Here is a 12,617-nt window from a genome sequence, read left to right on the forward strand (position 1 = left end):
GCGAGGGATGTTGGCCTCTTGGGATCAAGAGCCAATGCCATGGCGGTCTCGGCCAGGAGAGCGCTGTGGATCCATCAATGGAATGCTGATACCGACTCCAAGAAAGCTATGGAAGCTCTCCCCTTCAAAGGTAGTGTCTTGTTTGGTGACGGCCTGGCTGACCTGGTGTCTACCGCTACTGCGGGTAAGTCATCTTTTCTTCCTTATGTTCCCACACAACAGAAAAAGGCACCCCATCAACAGATGCAGTCCTTTCGACCTAATAAATACAAACGAGGTAAAGGCTCGTCCTTCCTCGCTTCAAAGGGTAGAGGAAGGGGAAAGAAGTCGCTTGCAGGATCAGGCACCCAGGACCAAAAGTCCTCCCCCGCCTCTACCAAGTCCACCGCATGACGCTAGGGCTCCCCTAAGGGAGTCCGGGCAGGTGGGGATCCGTCTCCGGATCTTCAGTCAGGTCTGGGTTCAGTCAGCTCTGGATCCTTGGGTCTTAGACATAATGTCTCAGGGGTACAAGCTGGAGTTTCAGGAGATGCACCCTCATCGTTTTTTCGTTTCGGCCTTGCCAGTGTCTCTTCCGGAAAGAGACGTGGTTATTGCTGCAATATAAAAGTTGTGTCAACAGAGGGTCATTGTTCCCGTTCCCCTGTCTCAACGGGGGGAAGGGTTCTATTCGAGCCTCTTTGTTGTACCGAAGCCGGACGGTTCGGTCAGACCGATTCTGAACCTAAAATCCCTCAATCCATACTTGAAAACTTTCAAGTTCAAGATGGAATCTCTTCGAGCTGTGATCACCAGCCTGGAAGGGGGGGATTTTATGGCGTCAGTCGACATAAAAGATGCCTACTTACACATCCCGATATATCCTCCGCATCAGGCATTCCTAAGATTTGCGGTGCAGGATTGTCGTTACCAATTGCAGACGTTGCCGTTTGGGCTTTCCACGGCCCCGAGGGTTTTCACCAAGGTCATGGCAGAAATGATGGTTATCCTTCGCAAGCAAGTGGTTACAGTTATCCCGTACTTGGACGATCTCCTGATAAAGCCGAGGTCCAAGGAACAGTTGTTAAGAAATGTGGATCTTTCCCTGTCGGTTCTGCGACAACACGGTTGGGTTCTAAATTTGCCAAAGTCTCAGTTGATCCCGGTCACTCGGCTGCCCTTTCTGGGCATGATTCTAGACATGGAGCTACAGAGAGTGTTTCTTCCGGAAGACAAAGCTCTGGAAATCCAGACAATGGTCAGGGAGCTCCTGAGGCCAACAAGTGTGTCGATTCATCAATGCACTCGGGTTCTAGGGAAGATGGTAGCGGCTTACGAAGCCATTCCGTTTGGCAGGTTTCATGCCCGGGTGTTTCAGTGGGATCTGCTGAACAAATGGTCCGGGTCTCACCTGCACATGCACCGGAAAATAAGTCTATCTTCCGGGGCCAGGATTTCTCTCCTGTGGTGGCTGCAAAGCTCTCACCTTCTAGAGGGACGCCGATTCAGAATCCAGGACTGGGTCCTGCTGTCAACAGATGCAAGTCTCCGAGGCTGGGGCACAGTCACGCAAGGACGAAATTTCCAGGGAAAATGGTCAAACCAGGAATCTTGTCTCCACATAAATGTTCTCGAGTTAAGAGCCATTTACAACGGCCTGCTGCAAGCGAAGAACCTTCTTCAGGGTCTTCCTGCCCTGATCCAGTCGGACAACATAACAGCGGTGGCGTACGTAAACCGCCAAGGCGGAACAAGGGGCAGGGCGGCTACGGCGGAGGACACAAGAATCTTTTGCTGGGCGGAACAGCACGTGAGCGCTCTGTCAGCATTCTTCCTCCCGGGCGTAGACAACTGGGAAGCAGACTTCCTCAGCAGACACGATCTCCATCCGGGAGAGTGGGCCCTTCATCAAGAGGTCTTTGCAGAAGTGACAAGGCGTTGGGGAATTCCTCTGATAGACATGATGGCATCTCGCCTCAACAAGAAGCTTCTGAGATATTGTTCCAAGTCACGGGACCCCCAAGCCAGTGCAGTGGACGCCCTGGTGACTCCGTGGGTGTTTCAGTCAGTGTATGTGTTCCCTCCACTTCCTCTCATTCCAAAGGTGCTGAGGATCCTACGTCGAACAAGGGTTCAGGCGATTCTCGTCATTCCAGATTGGCCACGCAGGGCCTGGTATCCGGATCTTCGGGAATTACCTGTACTTGTAGAAGATCCTTGTCTGCTTCCTCTACAAGAGGACCAGTTACTACAGGGGCCATGCGTGTTTCCGGACTTACCGCGGCTGCGTTTGACGGCGTGGAAGTTGAGCACCAAATCTTAGCTCGGAAGGGTATTCCTGGGGAGGTCATCCCCACTCTCCTTAAGGCTAGGAAAGAGGTGACGGTGAAACATTATCACCGTATTTGGAGAAAGTATGTGTCGTGGTGTGAAACCAAAGCAGCTCCTGCGGAGGAGTTTCACTTGGGTCGTTTTCTCAATTTTTTGCAGGCAGGCGTCGATGCAGGCCTGAAATTGGGTTCCATCAAAGTGCAGATTTCGGCTTTATCTATTTTCTTTCAAAAATAATTGGCCGTACTTCCTGAGGTTCAGACTTTCGTGAAGGGAGTGCTGCATATCCATCCTCCATTTGTGCCACCTGTGGCACCGTGGGATCTTGAAGTGGTGTTAAAGTTTCTTATGTCTCACTGGTTTGAACCTTTGCGTAAGGTTGAGTTAAAGTTTCTCACTTGGAAAGTGGTCATGCTTTTGGCTCTGGCGTCTGCCAGACAAGTGTCCGAGTTGGCGTCTTTGTCCCACAAGAGCCCATATTTGATCTTTCATTCGGAGAGAGCGGAATTGAGGACTCGTCAACAATTTCTGCTGAAGGTGGTTTCTTCATTTCACATAAACCAACCTATTGTGGTACCTGTGGCTACAGATGCTGTAGCGGTCCCAAAATCTCTTGACGTTGTTAGAGCTTTGAAAATTTATGTCGGCAGAACGGCTCTTACTAGGAAGACAGAGGCTCTGTTTGTCCTGTATGCTTCCAACAAGATTGGAAATCCTGCTTCTAAGCAAACTATTGCACGCTAGATTTGTAATACGATTCAGCAAGCTAATTTTTCGGCGGGGCTACCGTTGCCGAAGTCAGTAAAGGCCCATTCTACCAGGAAGGTGGGCTCGTCTTGGGCGGCTGCCCGAGGGGTCTCGGCACTTCAAATTTGCAGAGCAGCTACGTGGTCGGGTTCAAACACCTTTGCTAAGTTTTACAAGTTTGATACCCTGGCTGATGAGGACCTCATGTTTGCTCAATCGGTGCTGCAGAGTTGTCCGCACTCTACCGCCCATTCTGGAGCTTTGGTATAGACCCCTTGGTCCTTTTGAAGTCCCCAGCATCCTCTAGGACGTAAGAGAAAATAGGATTTTAATACCTACCGGTAAATCCTTTTCTCCTAGTCCGTAGAGGATGCTGGGCGCCCATCCCAGTGCGGACTGTTACTTGCAGTTGTATTATTACTGGTTATATTTGATTGCACGTGGGTTGTGTATTAGTTATATTCAGCTTGTTGCTGTTGTTGGTTCATACTGTTATCTGGTTTGCTGCTACTCCGGTTGTACGGTATGTTTGTGGTGTGGGCTAGTATGTTTCTCGCCCTTAGTTTAAACATAAATCCTTTCCTCTAAATGTCCGTCTCTCCTGGGCACAGTTCCTATAACTGAGGTCTGGAGGAGGGGCATAGAGGGAGGAGCCAGTTCACACCCAGTCAAAGTCTTTTTAGTGTGCCTAAGCTCCTGCGGATCCCGTCTATACCCCTTGGTCCTTTTGGAGTCCCCAGCATCCTCTAAGGACTAGGAGAAAAGGATTTACTGGTAGGTATTAAAATCCTATTTTGTCGGACACTTGTTATTTGTTTTACTCGGCTATAGTATGTCTGTACTTACAGTATGTATGCAGTTCACCAATAAAACATTGTTTAAAAAATAAAAACAAATCTTGCATTTGATTATCATAATTCATGCATTAAATGGTTAAGCAGGTCTATTTTGAAATAGTATGCATGCAGAGCCGGCCTTAGCTATAGGCAGGCTAGGCATTTGCCTAGGGCATTCAAGCATGTCTAGGGGCATCCAAGCATGTCCCTGCAGTATCTCATGCTGAGAGGGACAGTCCGCAAACGAACTGTTACTTTCCAAATGTATTCAATCAGTACTTGTATACACTGCTGTTTACATTTGTCAAAAAAAATGCACACTGTGCCTTAAACTTCCTCTGACATGCTTGAATGCCTCTGACTTGTGAGATCTCAGACAGACAGCAGAAGCCCAGTAAATGCAATTCCTGGACCTGTGACATTTTTACTGACTATATAAGGTTATTACTGGATGGCTTCTTATGATAACACGTGTATTTTGGAAGACTGCTTCACAGAAACCTGACATCACCTATACTGCTTGTGCACATGGGGGAGGGGGACCCTGCCATCCTGTGTGTGTCCCTTATCCCTGTGCAAACCCCAGGTGTCTGCAGAGACATAACATGGGCAGTGTTCTCCCCACACTTTATTTCCTAGTCAGTCCATACCGTAAAATTCCCCTGCCATCTAGCACTGTAACGTGGTCAGTAAGTTGCGTTGTGCTATTTCTATATGAAACATCAGTGCAGCGTGACTTTCGGACACATCAGACTGGAGGGCAGAGCATTTAGCTCCCACAGTATAAAGTAAAGTGCATGCAGTTAACGGGAGTAACAGACACCAGCAAACACACTGAATAGTGAAGAGAATGGACAGTTTCTACATGTTTGATACTGATCTTTTTGTATAACCAGCAAGTGTGGCAGTATCTGTGGCAGTATATGTGTATTATGGGCATTACTAATGTGGGGCATATGTGTAAGGTGCATTACTGTGTGGCATTATGTGTATTATGGGCATTACTAATGTGGGGCATATGTGTAAGGTTCTTTTACTGTGTGGAATTATATGTATTATGGTCATTACTGTGTGGCATTGTGCAGAGTTGAACTGGCCCACAGGGTAACCCCCCGGTGGGCCCCACTACCTGAGCGTTGCAGGTACAGATGCAGAACTAGCGGCGGAGCTAGGGGGCACCAGACAAAATTTTGCCTAGGGCATCAAATTGGCTAGGGCCGGCTCTGTATGCATGTAAAGGCTAGTCAGAGTTAAGGCTCTGGTTCATAATTTAGCAGGTACTAATACTCTTTAATATGCTGAATGGAGTTTCTTTACAAGTACTGCTAACTGGCAGAATCTAAAAAAAGTGGTAAAAAAACAACAACAAACAAACCATGTATTTTCCTGACATTAAATATGATAGCCAGTGGAATGTAGCTTGTTGTGCTATAGCTATAATGTATTCTAATTGATTACGACTATTGGGTCTATTCAATTGATGTCAGATCTTTTCCGACGGAAAGGATCCAACATTTCAGTATTCAATTTGCGGCCAAATCCAACAGGTTTTGGCCGTTTCCAACAATGGCAATCTGACTTTTTTTTTAAAGTCGGATTGACATTGACATTGAAACGGGGGCTACAACCTGTCGGATTTGGCCGCTAATCCGACAAAAAACGTGGATCCGCGGCTAATCCGCTGTTCCACGTGTAACATCTATTCTAAGAAGTGGATACAAACTATCTAATAGTGTATGCTTCTGCATGAATGCCTGTTTGCTGCTCTAACAGGACTGAGAATCAATTAACAGCTGTTCACTAACAAAATACAAAGTATCTATCTGTAAATATCCTATACAGAGAAAGTATAGTATGTGCATGCAGAGTATCTTCATATAGGAACTTTTATTTTTCTAATACTGTATGTGCAAAATGCTCTATGAACATAGCAAAATATTGTATTTTTAATTAGTGTTAAGTTGTGTATAATTTGGTGGTATGAGCAAGGAGCTTTTGGGAGGTATTTGAAGCAATTGTTTGATATGCCATGTAAAATTGTTATACAAAAATTGATATTAATTTTGACCAACTGAAAATTGGTGAGAAAGTGCTTTTTTATTGATATTTTATATGAGAAATAAAATAAGACAACAAATAGTAAATAAAGAATTGTTTTTTAAATGTATTATTTTTTGCCAGCGCCTTCTGTTTCTCTTTCTGGTTTTTGTTTTTTATAAAAGGGTTGAGTAAATCCTTATAATAGAAAGCTGCAGGCAAAGTAATATTTAAATAATAATTTAAATAATAAAATTATTGGCGCCAGGTGATATTCTGTTTTCTGAATTGAATAGACCCCTTTGTAACAATGGTGGCTAAGGTGGTCTTCATTAATTCAGGGGTAATACTGTTATAGCAATACTTTCAAACTCAGTCCAAAACACATACAAAAAAAGGTGCTGCAGATTATTAAATAGCTCAGCTGTTTCCCAACTTTTTCATCAAGGTACCCTAATGGTCCAGATTTTAGGGGTAACCAAACTTGGTCACAGGTGACTGAATTAGTACCTCTGTCAATTTGATTTAACCATCTCTGCCCAGCCATGGATATCCTTAAAACCTGGACTGTTAGGGTGCCTTGAAGACTGAGTTTGGGAACCACTGGTATAGCTGCTGAGTGGTAATCTTGCATACACTTTTAATGTTATTTGTTCAGTGTACTTACTTGCTTAGACATTGGTTAAGAGTTAAATATTGCAGATTTCTCCATCGCTCTCTATTTTCTTTCTGTTTGAAGTATTCTTCTTCTGCCTCTTTTCTTTCCTTCTCCTTTCTCTGTTCTTCTAAGAGAGTCAGCTGCATGGAACAGAGTCATATCAGGCAAAATGGTCTAATATAAATGTATATGGAGGTACAGTAGTTTACATGGCTCGAAACTGCATCCCACAAATCACAGATTCAGCAAGATGGCCATATTTGTGGAGAAGTAGAAGTTGACATGGGGTAGAGAGAAAATGTTCCTAGCAAAATACTGAGTTGGCGTCAGTGACCTACTGGGGCTGCAAAGTAGCCCCACCATTATTAGAGGTCTTGAGCAAGAAGGCGTGCCCATGCAGTGGCAGATTGGGATGGAAAACCAGCCTGAGAAATGTAAGTCCTAAAAGTGGGTGGGGTCTGTTGAGGGGATGTGGTATGTCTAGAGGGGCAGGATCCCTCCACACAGGGCCTGATTCTGAGTTGGATGCAGTTACGGCCTTCTTTGTGTCTTCTTTCTGCAGTTGTATTTGCGACTTTATGCTAATGTAGCTACAATGCCTTTCACTGGTGTAAATCAGTGCATCTGAATATGCAAGGACTGAAATGTCCAATTGCAGTGTCTACTGATTCTGCAATCATGATTTGTGTGTCTATAGATGCCCCCATCGGTTGCACCAATGAAACTTTCACCAGCCCTATGCTAGATGCAGATCATCTGTCTGAGCCCTCTACTGTAATTCAGTGTCTCTATACGCAACCACTTTCAGCAACATGTTCACACTATTTTACATCTGCATCTGATTAGTCAACCCTATGTAACCTCCTAGGAAAGGCCAGCATATTTCTAATACAGATTCAGATGCATGCACAAAGAAGTGTAACACAACTCTGTACAAACACCATTTAGATGCATGCGCAGATGAGAAACCATGCACAAAAAGAAAATAAACACACAGAAAATGATAAAACACCTTGGCCCCCACAGGAAGAAAAAAAACACACTGGCTCCCTCAGGGGAAAAAAGCACATTGACCCCAACAGGACAAAAAAGAAGCACATTGACCCAGACAGGAAAAACAACCACATTAGTCCCCACAGAAAGAAAACATTAGCCCCTACAGGAAAAACTAAAACATACTGGCCTCACAGAAAAGCATGCACATTGGCCCTCATAGAAAAAAACACATTGGCCCCCATATAAAAAGCAAACACACTGGCCCCTACAGAAAACAATAAACATATTGACCCCGACAGGAAAAATAAAATCGCGTTAGCCTCCACAGAAAAAATAAATAAAACATGCTGGAACCCAAAGGGAAAAAAAATAATACATTGGCCTCAATATGAATAAAAAAAACACATTGGGCCCCCACAAGGAAAAAAGTACATTGACCTCCGACAGCAAAATATAAGTTGACCACAGACAGGAAAAAAAAAGACATTGACCCCCTACAGGAAATAAAAAATACATTGGAACCTACAGGAATAAACAAACAAATTGGCCCCCCACAGAAAAAAAGCACATTTGACCCCACAATAAAAAAACAAACACATTAGCCCCTACGTAAAACAATAAAACACATTAGCCCCATTGGGTAGTGTACATCCCTGGGGCTATGGGGGTGGTAGGGTAGGTAGTGTATGTTCCTGGCCTGGGAGGTTACTGTATGTCTGGGGGGCCAGAGGGGTAGGGTATATTCTGGAGGCAGGGGCAGCCTAACCCTTCCCCTGGTGCGTAATCCTAACAGTCCCCTTCTGCAGCTTAACCCTAACCATCCACTAACTGCCTAACCATGCCTTCTGGCAGCCTAATCCTAACCCTGGTGCTTAACCATAACAATCACCGTCCACATCCTAACCCTCTCCCAAGTGCCTAACCCTCACCCTAATCCCTAAACCAGTGGTTCTGAAACTGTGTGCCGTGGCACCCTGGGGTGCCAGGGATTGGTGTTCCAGGACCAATTCAAATTATTGGTCAATTTAATAGGCAGAGCCAGTGCTGGTGGCTATCATTAGTAGAATATATAGGCAAACAGAAGCAAATCTTGTCCCTCACCACACATCTGGACCTAAGTATGACATATAAACACAATATACTTGATTTAATATTTCTTTCTAAATTTCTCAGTAAGAAGTTATAGCTTAGGGATGCCATGAAAATAACTCTGATACTCTAGGGCACAGTGATTCAAAAAAGTTTGAGAACCACTGCCCTAAACCTAACCCAAAAAATCATAAGAAAAATGTGTCGACCTTTTCTGTGTATTAACTATTTGTATGTCAACCTTTTGAACCTGTCGACCATTTTTGCCCTTGAAGACATTTTGTCCCTGTCGGCCTATTGACTGACGACCATCTACTGTTGATCTATTGACTATCTATTTAGTGTCTATCTTCCATCCGGATACCATGCGAATAGCTATTCATGAATACATATGTTTAGTATTTGTAGAAATCAGTTTTTATTAGAAATGCTTTTACCTTTTCTAGAAAACAACATCCTCCTTCCTTCAGATCCTTTGTCAGTATTAACTCTTTAGATATTAATGTGTTTTCATAACTGTAAAAGAAAAAGCATTGTTATAATTTATTTATACGGCTTCACAAAATTCATCAGCACCAGTTTGGAAGTAACATGAGTAAGATAATAGTTTACAAATAGATAACTAGTTACACAGCACAGGTTACATAGTTAAATACTGAGAAACAAGAAGACATAAAAGAGGCATAAAAGCATGTTACAACGGTAAAAAAAAAACCCAGCTAAAAGTAAGGTATAGGACCTAATTCAGGGTTGATCACAAAAGCAAAATCTTTCTCTAATGGGCTAAACCATGTGCACTGCAGGTGGGGCAGATATAACGTGCAGAGAGAGTTAGATTTGGGTGCTGTGTGTTCAAACTGAAATCTAAATTGCAGTGTAAAAAGAAAGCAGCCAGTATTTACTATGCACTGAAAATATATAACACACCCAAATCTAAGTCTCTCTGCACATGTTATATTTGCCCCACCAGCAGTGCACATGGTTTTGCCCATTAGAGAAAGATTTTGCTCTTGCGATCAACCCTGAATTAGGCCCATAGTGTAAGAAGCACAAAGAAAACAAGAGAGAACGGGCAATCTTTGAAACATGTAAGAAGGTTGGATGTGATTGGGTGTGTGGATACCAGAGGAAGGAGGCCTCTGCCAATGAAGGGTTACATTCTCTGTGGTGTCACAGAGAGTAGTTAAAGGCAGATAATGAAGAAGCAGTACTGAGTGATACTTACAGTATACAGTATGTGCTAGTCCTGGGTTTCAAGCCACAAACATGTTAGAACATCAGGCAATTATCAGTTAACAGTGAGAAATTCCAGAGGGCAACGGCAAATGACGGGTACAGGGAAGCAAATATTAAGAATGCAAATAGAGGGCACCATTATACCACTGTTTGTCACTCTACCGATTACTCCATCTATACATGGCTAGAGCGATACAGTCCCCATTGCAGTCAATAATGACCCAGCGCAACGTTTGCCGCTTCAGCCAAGCCTTCCAGGCAATGCCGGGTCCTCGCTGGATGACACTGAAATGCACACGCGCAGACTAGCTGTCGCACATGTGTATTTCAGAGCACCCAGTTGCCAGCAGCGGTAGCCTGCCAGCAACAGAGCAGAGGACTCATCTGAGGAAAGGAAACTTTACTGGAACTTGCTGGAGAGGTAACTAATGTTAAATACCAATTACATATTCGTGAGTATTCTAAATTAAATATGCAGCTGGTAATACGTCTCATTGTTAAATGGGGCCTTAATTAGCTTAGCTCATTTTAAATAAAGAATGTAAAGTGAAGCAGGAATGAAACAGGCTTCCCTGTATAGTATGGAGGAGAGAAGGGAAGGGGAGACATGATAGAAACTTTCAAATATACCAAAGGTTTTAACAAAGTTCAGGAGGGAAACATTTTTTAAAGGAAGAGAAGTATTAGAACTCGAGGACATACACTGAAACTGGAGGGAGGCAGGTTCAGGGGAAATTTAAGGAAAAATTATTTCACAGAAAGGGTAGTGGATAAGTGGAATAGCCTCCCATCAGAGGTGGTAGAGGCTAAGACTGTGGAGCAGTTTAAACATGCTTGGGATAGGCATATGAATATCCTTACAAGGAATTAAAGTTGAAAGAGGGTTGCGATTACCTAAAGGATAAAAAAAAATGGTCAGACTAGATGGGCCAAGTGGTTCTTATCTGCCGTCAAATTCTATGTTTCTATGTTTCCCAGTGGCACCAAGGCAAAAGACCCACTGTTACTTGTGAATACCTTGCTCACAACTATGTATATTCAGAGTAGCTGTGTGGTAAACTGGCAATTATAATGACAGCTTGGTGAGGCTTGCTGGTAACAGTTGGTAATTACAGCGGGAGGCAATCAAGTTGCCGCCTGCCGGGATTCCAGTGTCGGTATCTTGACCGCCGAGCTGTCGGAATTCCAACTGCCGCCTGGAGTCCCCACTCAGGTATATAGAATATAACCGAAGATCGCCACCGGGCCCGAAGCATGGCGAGCACAGTGAGCCCGCAAGGAGACACACTGCGCTCGCCGTCGGTATTCTGGCTCCCGGGATCCCAACGACGGACCTGACCGCCGTGATCCCGACAGCCGGGGTCCCATACTGAGTCCATTACGGCAGTGGAGTAGTGATGGGTGGTGAAAGACTTCAGCCCAGGCAAAAATAAAAAATGGCACTAAACAGAATCCCAACAGGGTCTTTTCATCCCTTCACCTCTTTGTGTCCTGCCTGTTTATCACTCTGCACTGCCTCATTTGTGGTATGTAATTATACTGCCTGTTACAGCTGAGTTGCAGAAAGAAAGCCAGTACCTTGGACTTGTCAGTGTTGCGTTATCTTTCTTTATCTGTCTCATGTTCCTGTGTATGGTGCTCACATGGGAACCAAACTGTTTATTTCTCTGCTCCTGTGAATGACAGCACTGTGAAACAAAATGAAAGTCAGAGTCAATCAGCTGTGTTGAGATTATCTCCTATTAGCAGCAAGTTTTGCCCAACACTTCCTTGTGAGCTATGCTGCGGTGAGCAGATGATGTACTGAGCAGTTATTTTATGGGAGAAACTCTAATATAAGAAAGTATTCTCATGGACAATAACAATGTATTAATTTTAACAATGTATTCATTTTTCAAAGAAAATGTGTGTGTGTGTATATATATATATATATATATATATATATATTATAATCACCTCTCCGGAGTCTAGCGTCGGGCACTAGCGTCGGGCACTACAACCGCGGCAAAAATCGCTGAGAAAATGGCCACTGCGCATGCGCAGTAGTGATTTTGGTCTCAAGAACATGACAGGCGCCATGTTTCTGGAGACCTGCGCATGCGCAGTAGACTCTGGCACGATGCCGGAGACTGCTGCACTGTACAGAGGAGGGGGCCAACCCGGAGTCTGCACAGGAGTCCCCTCCTCTATTAAAACGCCCGTGTACCAACCACTGCAACCACCATCAATTGCAGTAGTATCTAACCAGAACAAATTTTGTAGAAAAAATGCATTTTCAATTAAAGTGCAGATTTTGTTGCCTCAACCTACACATAGAATTCTGTATTTTACTATCTTGGAGAGGTGGATTATTGGCAAAACAAGAACCTCAAAGTTGGAAAAAGCCACATATGCTTTTTTTAATGTATTAAAAAAAAGGGTAAAAAAAAAAAAGGTATAATTTGCATGGATACTGCATAAAAAGTCAGTGATATTGATGTTGGAGTGTGACGAGCGCAAATGTGAAAAAAAAAGCTTCAGCAAATGGGTGAGAAAACCCTCAGCAGCAATACCAAGAACCTGCTTTGACCCAATTTATAAAATTAATGAAAAATAGGCTTTCCTCTAAACAGCTGGAATGTGAGAAAAGCGGCATGGTATTTGCATATAGACCACAAGTGGTCTATTAAATGTATTTTAATTAATTCATAAGCATAGCAAAATGCATA

The sequence above is a fragment of the Pseudophryne corroboree genome, chromosome 6, assembly GCF_028390025.1.
Source record: "Pseudophryne corroboree isolate aPseCor3 chromosome 6, aPseCor3.hap2, whole genome shotgun sequence".
Taxonomy (NCBI): Eukaryota; Metazoa; Chordata; class Amphibia; order Anura; family Myobatrachidae; genus Pseudophryne; species Pseudophryne corroboree.